Source organism: Oncorhynchus mykiss, chromosome 8 (assembly GCF_013265735.2).
Source record: "Oncorhynchus mykiss isolate Arlee chromosome 8, USDA_OmykA_1.1, whole genome shotgun sequence".
In the NCBI taxonomy this organism is placed as follows: Eukaryota; Metazoa; Chordata; class Actinopteri; order Salmoniformes; family Salmonidae; genus Oncorhynchus; species Oncorhynchus mykiss.
Window position 1 is genome coordinate 65,172,315 of NC_048572.1, and position 13,659 is coordinate 65,185,973.

Below are 13,659 nucleotides of genomic sequence, written 5' to 3' on the forward strand. Positions count from 1 at the left end.
GAAGCGAAAGCACAGAGGATAAGTGTTACGAGACGGCCATATTGGAGCAGCTTAAAGCAGGAGACCACTCAGGGCAGAGAACAAGTGGATGAATCGCCTTCCGCTTCCCTTCCAGTATTCTGACATAGCACACAACAAGAGCTTATATTACTACTACCTCCAAAGTCTATCGGAAGTTTACTTTTAAACACAACCCCAATCTCTTCACCTTACAACACCCTCATCCATTCTTTTCTGTGCCATAGTAGCAGACCTTCAATCTCCCAGTGAAATTCAACCCATGTGTCCCTTCAAATCTGAACATATTGCATTATCCACCCGCAGTCATTTGTTCCCCCAGCCCCTTAGGCAGTGGCATACATTAAGGGCCCTGGCTGCTCTACTCCTCACCGATCCTCTGCTGTATATTCTCATACTGGTTTAATATTCCCCAGCTTATTCCAGGGTTCTGGTGACTGAGGCTAGGGCTGCAGCAGAGGGAGGGAGGGAGGGAGGGAGGGAGGGAGGGGGAGAGAGAGAGAGAGAGAGAGAGAGAGAGAGAGAGAGAGAGAGAGAGAGAGAGAGAGAGAGAGAGAGAGAGAGAGAGAGAGAACTGGTAATTGATAGAGGCTCATAACTCATCCTCATCAATCATAGAGCCTTGATGCTGGCAATCAGGCATAACAATAAGGGCTGCAAATGGCTGACAATTGAATTAGCCATCTGCTCTATATGCATTTTGACAGCCATTTAACTCTCCACATATTAGTGAAAAGAGAGAGATAGGGAGTCTACTTCCCACCTTGTCAAACATGATTTTTACATTAAGTATGAATTGAATAAATTAAGTGTGGTAGAATAGATCTGGTCAAAGCACGACATGAGAGAGTAGGTTGGAGGTGTTGCAGAGATAAAAGGTTTTATATACATTTTAATTATAGGTATACACAGTTTCTGAGTTTTCGTATGCACTATTTTGCACAGCATAACCATAGATATAGAACATGAGTGAACAAAACATTAGGAACACCTTCCAAGTGTTGAGCTGCCCCCTCTTCTGCCCTCAGAACAGCCTCAATTCATCGGAGCATGGACTCTACAAGGTGTCAAAAGCATTCCACAGGGTCATATGCTTCCCACAGTTTTGTATTTAACCAGGCAAGTCAGTTAAGAACAAATTCTTATTTACAATGATGGCCTACCGGGGAACAGTGGGTTGTTCAGGGGTAGAATGACAGATCTTTACCTTGTCAGCTCTGGGATTTGATCCAGCAACCTTTCTGTTACTGGCCCAATGCTCTAACCACTAGGCTACCTGCTCCCCCTGAATGTCCTTTGGGTGGTGGACTATTCTTGATACACACAGGAAACTGTTGAGCTTGAAAAACTCAGCAGCGTTGCAGTTCTTGACACACTCAAACCGCTGCACCTGGCACCTACTACCATACCCCGTTCAAAGGCACATACATATTTTGTCTTGCCCATTCACTCTCTGAATGGCACACATACACAATCCATGTCTCAATTGTCTGGGGTTTAAAAATATTTATTTTACCTGTCTCCTCCCCTGCATCTACACTGATTGAGGTGGATTTAACAGGTGACATCAATAAGGGATCATAGCTTTCACCTGGATTCACCTGGTCAGTCTATGTCATGGAAAGAGAAAGTGTTCTTAATGTTTCGTACACTCAGTGTATAGCTCTACGGGCATAACCATGTGACCTCCATGTGCTGCACTCAAGCACCTGGTCTTTAGCCTATTATAATCGCTTGATGGCAGCAAAGTAGTTTGCACTAGCACACTCCACTGTATAATGCACTCAGTAAACCCAGGATGGTAGTACAATGATTTGACATGCCCATATGCACACATCTGAAGCTATTTGCTATTTTATGAGATGCAGCTGGAATCTAAGTTGTCCTAAGTATGTGTGTGTACATATACATTTGAGTGCGTGTGGTGTGTGTGTGCGTGTGTGTGTGTGTGTGTGTGGTGTGTGTGTGTGTGTGTGGTGTGTGTGTGTGTGTGTGTGTGTGTGTGGTGTGTGTGTGTGGGGGGGGGGGGGGGGGGGGAAGAGAGATTGGGAATATAAAGAATCACAGCACACACCATAAGTTTGGCTCATCTGAGAAATCAACACTGCATTCAAAGTCATTACATCCTCTTTTTGCTGGCAGTTTACGAGTTTCTGTTATGGAGTCTCATCAAAGATAACATCTAATGATCAAAGCCAATGATGCTTGTCTGTGTGAATAACGATGTTGCCAGAACAGCGTGTGCTGTGTTACATCCTAGGGCTAGGGGGACTGGCGATGTGTAATCAGGGAAATGTTCTTTTTTGACCTTGGGTTGAAGCTGGAGCTTATCTCAAATTGTGCTCATAGCTCCTTCTTCAGATCAAAGGGCTGTGAAGGACAGTTGAAAAAGCCATTTCACTGTGTTATCTCTGTATGAACTACTGTAATGTAGCTGGCCAAATGAGCGTGAAGGAATTCAAGTGTCAGAGTGTTTACTGTAGCTATGACTTCAGGATTTCTGATTGCACAACTAGCTCGGTGTGACCCCTGTGGCATCTGAACTGAAAATAACCTTAATTGATTTAACTTTATAAAATGGAAAAATAGACAGTGCATTGTTTGATGAGACACCTCTAATAAATCTTAATGAAATGACCATTTCTGTTTGTTTTCTTTTGTCCTTTCCAGTGGACTGTATTGGTGTGAAGGCTAACACACAGGGATTCCAATGCCTTCCAGACAACAATCTAAGATGGGGAATTGAAGAGGGTGAGTAGGATTATGAACGGTTAATCAAGTGTTTGCTTTGCTTTTATTGACATGCCTACAGAAATCTATACTGCCCTACAAAGGAAAAATGCAGTAACTACGCCAACAGTGAAACTGACAAATGGCTTTACATTTTTTTTGTAACCAGTCATGTATGTTGGAGGTAGATAAGTGATAATGCACTGGTGTATCATCTTATTATGAAGTCATTTTAATGCACATTGACCTTGACCACTGATTTGACCTATGAACCCTAAAATGCAGATACAAAGCTCTGCCATTGTATGACCTGAAACAACTACAGTGCATTTGGAAATTATTCAGACCACTTGACTTTTCCCACATTTTGTTACATTACAGCCTTATTCTAAAATGGTTTAAATAACACATGTTCCTCAATCTACACACAACATCCCATAATGACAAAGCAAAAACAGGTTTTTAGAAATTTTAGAAAATGTATTAAAAATAAAAACAGACATACCTTATTTACATAAGTATTCAGGCCCCTTTGCTATCAGAGTAGAAATTGAGCACAGGTGCGTCCTGTTTCCATTGATCATCCTTGAGATGTTTCTACAACTTGATTGGGGCACCTGTGGTACATTCAATTGATTAGACATGAGTTGGAATGGCACACACCTGTCTATATAAGGTCCCACATTTGACAGTTTATGTCAAAGCAAAAACCAAGCCATGAGGTCAAAATAATTGTCCGTAGAGCTCCGAGACAGGATGGTGTCGAGACACATATCTGGGGAAGGGTACCAAAAGATGTATGCAGCATTGAAGGTCCCTAAGAACAGAGTGGCCTCCATCATTCTTGTGGTTTGGAACCACCAAGAACCTTCCTAGACCTGGCCGCCCGGCCAAACTGAGCAATCAGGAGAGAAGGGCCTTGGTCACTCTGACAGAGCTCCAGAGTTCCTCTGTAGAGATGGTAGAAGCTTCCAGAAGAACAACCATCTCTACAGCACTCCACCAATTAGGTATTTATGGTAGAGTGGCCAGACAGAAGCCACTCTTCAGTAAAAGGCACATGACAGCCCACTTGGAGTTTGCCAAAAGGCACCTAAAGGACTCTCAGATCATGAGAAACAAGATTCTTTGGTCTGATGAAACCAAGATTGAACTCTTTGGCCTGAATGCCAAGCGTCACGTCTGGAGGAAACCTGAAACCATCCCTACATTGAAGCATGGTGGTGGCAGAATCATGCTGTGGGGATGTTTTTCAGGGGCAGGGACTGGGAGACAAGTCAGGATCGAGGGAAAGATGAACGGAGCAAAGTACAGAGAGATCCTTGATGAAAACCTGCTCCAAAGCGCTCAGGACTCAGACTGGGGCGAAGGTTCACCTTCCAACAGGACAACAACCCTAAGCACACAGCCAAGACAACGCAGGAGTGGCTTTAGGACAAGTCTCTGAATGTCCTTGAGTGGCCCAGCCAGAGCCTGGACTTGAAACCGATCGAACATCTCTGGAGAGACCTGAAAATAGCTGCACAGCGATGCTCCCCATCCAACCTGGCAGAGCTTGAGAGGATCTGCAGAGAATAATGGGAGAAACTCCCCAAATACAGGTGTGCCAAGATTGTAGCATCATACCCAAGAAGACTCAAGGCTGTAATTCCTGCCAAAGAAGCGTCAACAAAGTACTGAGTAAAGGGTCGGATGTGTTTTTGCTTTGTCATTATGGGCTATTGTGTGTAGATTGATGAGGGGAGATAAACAATTGAATTAATTTTAGAATAAGGCTGTAACATAACACAATGTGGAAAAAGTCAAGAGTTCTGAATACTTTCTGAATGCACTGTATATGGGTAATTCAAAGGCAAAGTACAGTGTCTACAATCTAAATGTGTTTATCCAAATTTCTTGTTGTTTTTCTGTTTGACATTCCAACTGTATTTAATGGTTTCATGTAGTTATGTTTTCATGTTTTGAAGGTTGTATTGTTGTAACCATCATTAATTTTTTCACCATAAGGTAAGGACTATTTCATCACGCATAATGTATATACTTAAAAAGTAATATTTCATTTTGTGAAGTATCTACAATCTGTTAATGTGTTCATCCAACTTTCTTATTGTTTTTCTGTTTGACTTTGTATAGTCATTTATTTGACTTAGTGGTCATAGGTCACATCAGTGCTCATGCTTGATAGGCATAAAACATGACTTCATAATAGGATGATACATCAGTGCATTCTCACTTGTCTGCCTACAACATATTTGGCTGGACAGTAAATAAACTTTAAAGCAACTTTTCTGTTTCACTGTTTCAATAGTTACTTCTCTTATGGCAGAGCGGGTAACTGCAGTCAAAACATAGTGGAACATAGCCTTGGTTTTTACTTAGATTTTGTAGTTACTGCAAATCTCACACTGAAAATAATTGATGGTGATATCGAATCGTTTCACCTTACTGTCCAAAAGCATTGTATGCAGCCGGCAATACACTCGTATCCGCTTTGGACCGGTTCATACCTAAAACATTCTCCATTTAGTCCTGAAAGTTGTGTATCGCTTTCAGCCAATCATGTTGCAGCAAATTAAATTAAATCAAATCATATCATTTTTTTATTGGTCACATACACATGGTTAGAAGATGTTATTGCAAGTGTAGCGAAATGTTTATGCTTCTAGATCCAACAGTGAAGCAGTATCTAACAGAAAATATATAACAATTCCACAACAAAACCTAATATCTAACAAATTCTACAACAAAACCTAATACACACAATCTAGTAAAGGAATGGGATAAGAATTGACAGTTGAAGTCGGAAGTTTACATACACCTTAGCCAAATACATTTAAACTCAGTTTTTCACAATTCCTGACATTTAACCCAAGTAAAAATTCCCGGCCTTAGGTCAGATAGGATCACCAATTTATTTTAAGAATGGGAAATGTCAGAATAATAGTAGAGAGAATGATTTATTTCAGCGTTTATTTCTTTCATCGCATTCCCAGTGGGTCAGAAGTTTACATACACTCAATTAGTATTTGGTAGCATTGCCTTTAAATTGTTTAACTTGGGTCAAACGTTTCAGGTAGCCTTCCACAAGCTTCCCACAATAAGTTGGGTGATTTTGGCCCATTCCTCCTGACAGACCTGGTGTAACTGAGTCAGGTTTTCAGTCCTCTTTGCTCTCATACTCTTTCTTAGTTCTGCCCACACATTTCCTATGGGATTGAGGTCAGGGCTTTGTGATGGCCACTCCAATACCTTGACTTTGTTGTCCTTAAGCCATTTTGCCACAACTTTGGAAGTATGCTTGGGGTCATTGTCCATGTGGAAGACACATTTGCTACCAAGCTTTAACATCCTGACTGTTGTCTTGAGATGTTGCTTCAATATATCCACATAATTTTCCTCCCTCATGATGTCATCTATTTTGTGAAGTGCACCAGTCTCTCCTGCAGCAAAGCACCCCCACAACATGATGCTGCCACCCCCATGCTTCACGGTTGGGATGGTGTTCTTCGGCTTCCAAGCCTTCTCCTTTTCCCTCCAAACATAACGATGGTCATTATGGCCAAACAGTTCTATTTTTGTTTCATCAGACCAGAGGACATTTCTCCAAAAAGCACGATCTTTGTCCTCATGTGCAGTTGCAAACCATAGTCTGGCTTTTTTATGGTGGTTTTGGAGCAGTGGCATCTTCCTTGCTGAGCGTCCTTTCAGGTTATGTCGATATAGGGCTCGTTTTACTGTGGATATACAGTGGGGCAAAAAAGTACTTAGTCAGCCACCAATTGTGCAAGTTCTTCCACTTAAAAAGATGAGAGAGGCCTGTAATTTTCATCATAGGTACACTTCCACTATGACAGACAAAATGAGGAAAATCACATTGTATGATTTTTTATGAATTTATTTGCAAATTATGGTGGAAAATAAGTATTTTGTCAATACTTTGTTATATACCCTTTTTTGGCAATGACAGAGGTCAAACATTTTCTGTAAGTCTTCACAAGGTTTTCACACACTGTTGCTGGTATTTTGGCCCATTCCTCCATGCAGATCTCCTCTAGAGCGGTGATGTTTTGGGGCTGTTGATGGGCAACATGGACTTTCAACTCCCTCCAAAGATTTTCTATGGAGTTGAGATCTGGAGACTGGCTAGGCCACTCCAGGACCTTGAAATGCTTCTTACGAAGCCACTCCTTTGTTGCCCGGGCAGTGTGTTTGGGATCATTGTCATGCTGAAAGACCCAGCCACGTTTCATCTTCAATGCCCTTGCTGATCGAAGGAGGTTTTCACTCAAAATCTCACGATACATGGCCCCATTTATTCTTTCCGTTACACGGATCAGTCGTCCTGGTCCCTTTGCAGAAAAACAGCCCCAAAGCATGATGTTTCCACCCCCATGCTTCACAGTAGGTATGGTGTTCTTTGGATGGAACTCAGCATTCTTTGTCCTCCAAACACGACGAGTTGAGTTTTTACCAAAAAGTTATATTTTGGTTTCATCTACCAGATGACATTCTCCCAATCTTCTTCTGGATCATCCAAATGCTCTCTAGCAAACTTCAGACGGGCCTGGACATGTACTGGCTTAAGGATTTGAGTCCCTGGCGGCGTAGTGTGTTACTGATGGTAGGCTTTGTTACTTTGGTCCCAGCTCTCTGCAGGTCATTCACTAGGTCCCCCCGTGTGGTTCTGGGATTTTTGCTCACCGTTCTTGTGATCATTTTGACCCCACGGGGTGAGATCTTGCCAGATCGAGGGAGATTATGAGTGGTCTTGTATGTCTTCCATTTCCTAATAATTGGATTGCAGATTCAGATTCAGATTCAGTCTTCCCAGCCTGGTGCAGGTCTACAATTTTGTTTATGGTGTCCTTTGACAGCTCTTTGGTCTTGGCCATAGTGGAGTTTGGAGTGTGACTGTTTGAGGTTGTGGACAGGTGTCTTTTATACTGATAACAAGTTCAAACAGGTGCCATTAATACAGGTAACGAGTGGAGGACAGAGGAGCCTCTTAAAGAAGAAGTTACAGGTCTGTGAGAGTCAGAAATGTTGCTCTTTTGTAGGTGACCAAATACTTATTTTCCACCATAATTTGCAAATAAATTCATTAAAAATCATACAATGTGATTTTCTGGATTTTAGTTGAAGTGTACCTATGATGAAAATTACAGGCCTCTCTCATCTTTTTAAGTGGGAGAACTTGCACAATTGGTGGCTAAATACTTTTTTGCCCCACTGTAGATACTTTTGTACCTGTTTCCTCCAGCATCTTCACAAGGTTCTTTGCTGTGTTTCTTGGATTGATCCGCACTTTTCGCACCAAACTACGTTCATCTCTAGGAGACAGAACGCATCCCCTTCCTGAGCGGTATAACGGCTACATGGTCCCATGGTGTTCATACTTGCGTACTATTGTTTGTACAGATGAACGCGGTTCCTTCAGGTGTTTTGATATTGCTCCCAAGGATGAACCAGACTTGTGGAGGTCTACAATTTCCTTTCTGAGGTCTTGGCTGATGTCAAGCAAAGAGGCACTGAGTTTGAAGGTAGGCCTTGAAATACATCCACAGGTATGTATTGACTGAAATGATGTCAATTTGCTTCTAAAGTAATGACATCATTTTCTGCAATCTTCCAAGCTGTTTAAAGGCACAGTCAACTTAGAGTATGTGAACTGTATTAGTATAAAATATATGGATGAGCAGTGACAGAGCTGCTAAGATGCAATAGATAGTGAAGAATAGATAGTGAAGGGTACAGTATACAGTATATATATATATATATATATGAGATGAGTAATGTGAGATATGTAAACATTCTTCAAGTGGCATTATTAAAGTGACTAGTGTAACACATGGGAGTGAGAGACAACAGACAGACAACAGGAGCAAAGTGACGCACAGAGGCTCTGCAGCAGGATGGGACAGCCTGGTCAACAGTAGTGCACAAAGTAGGGAATAGGGTGCCATTTGGGACACAAGCAGGGAGAGAGGCCAGTGACCTCACACTGCACATGTGTGTAGATGATCTTCTTCTACGTGCAGTATTGAGCTCTCAGTTCACCGCAACCAATGCCATGAGAATACCAAATATGATGTTTTGTTTTGAAGGGAAAGCCTGCAGCTAAACAACAAATAGGAGCTGTTGATGAAATGGAGATCATGATGCCCCGGGATTAGGAACAAACTAAATTGGAAACAAATCTGCAACAACATGGAGTAACATGGAGTAAAGAAACAAGCTTTGATCCCTGACACACTGACACAAAGCTGGAAAGCTAGAGAGGAGAGGGGGGGGAGGGGGAGGGGGGGGTGTAAGTACTCAAAGGCTGTCTGATCAGAACCACAGCAGGGCAGCATTCTCTAGTCAGTTTGAAGAATATAGTGGTGCGGACCCATAAGTGAACATCAGAGGGCTTTTCCACTGTCTCATAATAAACTCCATGTGTTTTCACAGCCGACCCCTGTTATTTTGGTGGGCTGTCCCAAATTAACAGCACACATTTGTGTCCAAAATCGGCCTAACTGATTCCATCAATCTACCTATCTTTTCTGTGGGGGGGGGGGGGGGGGGGGGGGGGGGTCTATGGTTAAAAAACGAAAGAAGGAAAATAATTGTCATTATTATTTTCATATTATCCCAGCATTTTCAGCTGGGATTTTTTTGTCTAAGTGCACCAGAAGGTAAGATATGTGGTGCGAAAGGCACTCACTTGGAATCTGTGCTCCATTTGCCCCTGGCGGAAACACTGCTCATTAAATTTTAAGAGTCATTTTTGGTCTTCTAGTGGTGTTGTTGGGGGGAGGGGCAGAGATCTGATTGTATAGTAGATAGTGGATGAGATGAGAAGGAAGCATGAACAACATTTATTATTGGATTATACACGCTGGAAATCTAGGGGTTTTGGGCTAGTAGTGTATTTACAGTAGACTTGAGGTAGAGGTAGAAGCAATGAGGAGTGTGAGTGGAAGCATTAAATTGTAACCTGCCTCTAACACAATTCCAAAACTGTACACAAGTACTATAGCTTTAAGGTACTGAGGCTAGGACACCAGTCTCCAAGACATATTGGTTTGACATGTTGATGACAAGCATAATATGTTACAACTGATACTGCTCACTTGACTTCCTCAATCTTTCACATTGGTAAATATTGATTGAAGGCTGCCTATTGAATACATTAAGAGATTCATAAAAAGTGATTAGTGTCTTCTGTACATGTTGTCTTCTGTACATGGTGTCTTCTGTACATGGATGACCGCATACAGTATATGAACCTGTGACATGCTCTAATTCTAGTACACTCACTGGAGATTAGCAGTAAGACAAGGATGGGAATCAGCTACCCAGGTAGGGTACTGTACCTCATCTCACAGCTGTGGTGTGTCTGTGAAAGCCAATGGGGCTGCTTAGAGATGTCTGGCACTGCGGTTAATAAGTGGTGAGGTGTGGAAAAATCAGCTCTATATGAGCATTCATCCAGCTGAAAGGCTTTGTCTGCACACCCAAATGACACCCTTCCCTGGGTCATTCCACAAAAAGAGTGCCTTTTGATATTTGAAGTAGATATATTAAAAGCCTGTTATATTAAATTAAGTGCTCTTTAATATAGAATTCAATAAATCTGTTTTTTATATATGAATAAAGACTTGCTAAAGTGCCAAAATTCAGCATTTTAACATGTCCCTCACATGCTGACTAGACCGGGCACACATGTGCGTCTGCGTGCACCTTCGCACGCATGTTGATTTTGTCCATCCACACCAAACGCGATCAAGACACGCAGGTTGAAATATCAAAACGAACTCTGAACCAACTATATTAACAGGTCGAAATGCATGAAACATTCATGGCAATTTAGCTAATTTGCTGTTGCTAGCTGATTTGTCATGGGATATAAACATTGGGATGATATTTTACCTGAAATGCACAAGGTCCTCTACTCTGACAATGAATCCACAGATAAAAGGGTTAAACTAGTTATCCACATGGGTATATACTCCTAAAAACCAATGAGGAGATGGGAGAGGCGGGACTTGCAGCTCTTCTCATGGGTCAAAAATAGAACCAAAAAACATTTACTTTGCAACGCTCCCGTCACTTCTAAAAATATTTTAACCAAATTAACTCCAACATTTCACCAAGTTTTATCATCATTGTAAAGCCCTATTTATTTTGTTGCTTTGACAAAGTCATTTCTGAAGATTATAATTTAATTCATGATTAGTGATTAGTGATTCATTTACATCTGTCCCTCATTTTAAGGTCAACCCTGTTACGTGAGGTGAACTCTCATTTTAATATGGTGAAACTATTATTTTCTTTCCCTTTTTTTCAAAAGAAAAACTTAACATCTGATAGTCAAATCATCAGTGTTGTATTACTTGAGACCGGTCTCGAGTGTCTCGGTCTTGACTCGGTCTCATACAGTGAGGACTCGAAATTTCTTCCCAGAGACCAGTGGAGTAAAAAAATCATAATTAGCAGCTTCCATTCAGTCAGCGCATAAAACCGCTTCGCCAGGCCAAATATATACACTCCTGCCTTTAAACATTATCTTTAACTATTTTAGACATGTTTGCGCAGTGGCGAACCAATAGGCCTTCAGGGTGTGACACTCTCATGTCGGAGAGTGCACTTTTTGTAAACACAAAGGGCCAGTGGTGTAGTGGAGAGTATACACATGTATAAACCGTATACCCACTTGTTCTTCACTGGGCATTGCGTATACTCGCTTCTTAATCCCTACTGATGTGTATCAAAGTAATGTAGTGGAGGTATACGACTTATCAATTATGTAGTACAATAGAAAAAGCGTGCACAAAGTAGCCTACACCATCGCAAAGCAAGTAAAATATATTAATGTGCACATAGCCTAGTTTTAACGAAATATCATCTGCAGGCAGCAAGACTGTGCAGCTCTCAACTGGTTTTAGAATGGAGCAGCTCACAGAATAATACATCTGTAGACTGTAGGGTAGGAAATACGTTTCAATTAATGATGTCTACCAGTAAATGCTAACAAAGGCAACAATGGGTATGCAACCAGGTATTGAAAAAGTTTATTCCTAAGTGTTGGTTAGTAGGCTATTTGTGATGTGCAATTACCATCATGCACAGTTTGTATCAGGGGCGTAGATATGGATGGGTTGTCCTTTGTCCTGGTTGGACAAAGGCCCACCCACTGGGGAGCCAGGCCTTGACAGACCCACCCAATCAGATTGATGTGGTGTAAGCATTGTTGTGGATTTAGACCCTCAAATATTTGTATTTTTTTCTATTTTAATTGAGAGTGAAAATCAGAAAAATCTATAGGAAAACAAATAAAAAGGATTTTCCATCACTGAGCGGGCTGTTTGGGAAAACTAGAGTATACCTACTTCTCCAGGCAACACTACACCACTGCATAGGGCCGATAGAAAGACAGCAGTCACACACAGCGTGATGTTAACTTCTTTGGGCTCATTGGGACGCTAGCGTCCCACCTCGACAACATCCGGTGAAATTGCAGAGCGCCAAATTCAAATTACAAAAATAGTAATAATAAAAATTCATGAAAATACAAGTGTTATACATCGGTTAAAAGATTAACTTCTTGTTAATCCAGCCGCTTTGTCAGATTTAAAGAAGGCTTTACGGTGAAAGCATACCATGCAATTATCTGAGGACAGCGCCCCCATACAAAAGCATACAAACATTTTCCAACCAAGCAGAGGCGTCACGAGAGTCAGAAATAGCGATAAAATAAATCACTTACCTTTGAAGATCTTCCTCTGTTGGCAATCCAAAGGGTCCCCAGCTACACAATAAATGGGCATTTTGTTCGATAAAGTCCCTCTTATATCCCAAAAACTCAATTTTGTTGGCTGTTTTGTTCAGTAATCCACTGGCTCAAAGGCGGTCAAAACATGCAGAAGAATACACCCTAATAGGATCGCTATAGTTTGTCGAAACATGTCAAACAATGTTTATAAGTAATCCTCAAGTTGTCAATTATCTCAATAATGGCTAAAATTTCAACCGGACAATAGCGTATTCAATACAAAGGAAAAGAACGAAGAGCACGCACACAGTCACAGGCACAAACCAGTAGTGCATGATTCCATATACCCCTTACCAAAAGGTCTTATTCTTCGTCGTTTTTTAGAAAACAAGCCTGAAACCATGTCTAAAGACTGTTGACATCTAGTGGAAGCCATTTGAACTGTCTGGGCCCTAAACCCTTTATATAGTCAATAGGCTTTCAATGGAAAACCACTCACATAAAAAAAAAAAAAATCCTGGATGGATTTTCCTCTGGTTTTTGCCTGCCATATCTGTTCTGTTATACTCACAGACATTATTTTAACAGTTTTAGAAACTGTTTTCAATCCAATGCTTCCAATTATATGCATATCCTAGCTTCTGGACCTGAGTAACATACTTTGGGCATGTCAGTCATCCGAAATTCCGGATACTGCACCCTAGCCCAAAAAGGTTAAACAATAAATAGTCCATAAACTCAGACATAATAAGCTAGAAGGTCCCAATCATTAGAATACAAAAACACAATCATTAAACATTTCCCAATCGAAATGTACAACTACTACTTCCATTTGCACGTTTAGCACACAAAGTAACCTGTGACCTAAAGCTTAAAGTGGGAACTGACAGTGTTTTAACTACTTTGCAGATATGAAACATACAGACAATCATATCAGTAACAAATACCAAATGTATGCTATAATATATTTTTTAAATAGGTTATATTTGAATCAATGTTCCATGACGTACACAAAGGCATTGTTGGCAGAATAGATGGATGCAGTTCAATACATGATTAATATCATTTACCAATATATTTCTTGGTAGTCCAAAAAATATTGCTATCAGGTTGTAAATCACAGGTGGCCTGGTACATTGTTTGCTGCCTCTGAC

The 13,659-nt window shown here is 41.1% G+C and overlaps 1 protein-coding gene across 5 annotated transcripts in view; it reads left to right on the top strand.

The window, feature by feature from the left end:
• Positions 1–13,659, top strand: part of dlgap1a (discs, large (Drosophila) homolog-associated protein 1a) — a 111,759-nt gene that overhangs the window by 30,100 nt on the left and 68,000 nt on the right. For all 5 annotated transcript variants that reach the window (XM_036985978.1, XM_036985980.1, XM_036985979.1 and 2 more), the window contains exon 2: positions 2,689–2,769. The gene's annotated coding sequence lies outside the window, so the exon portion shown is untranslated. The remainder of the gene's footprint in view (positions 1–2,688; positions 2,770–13,659) is intronic.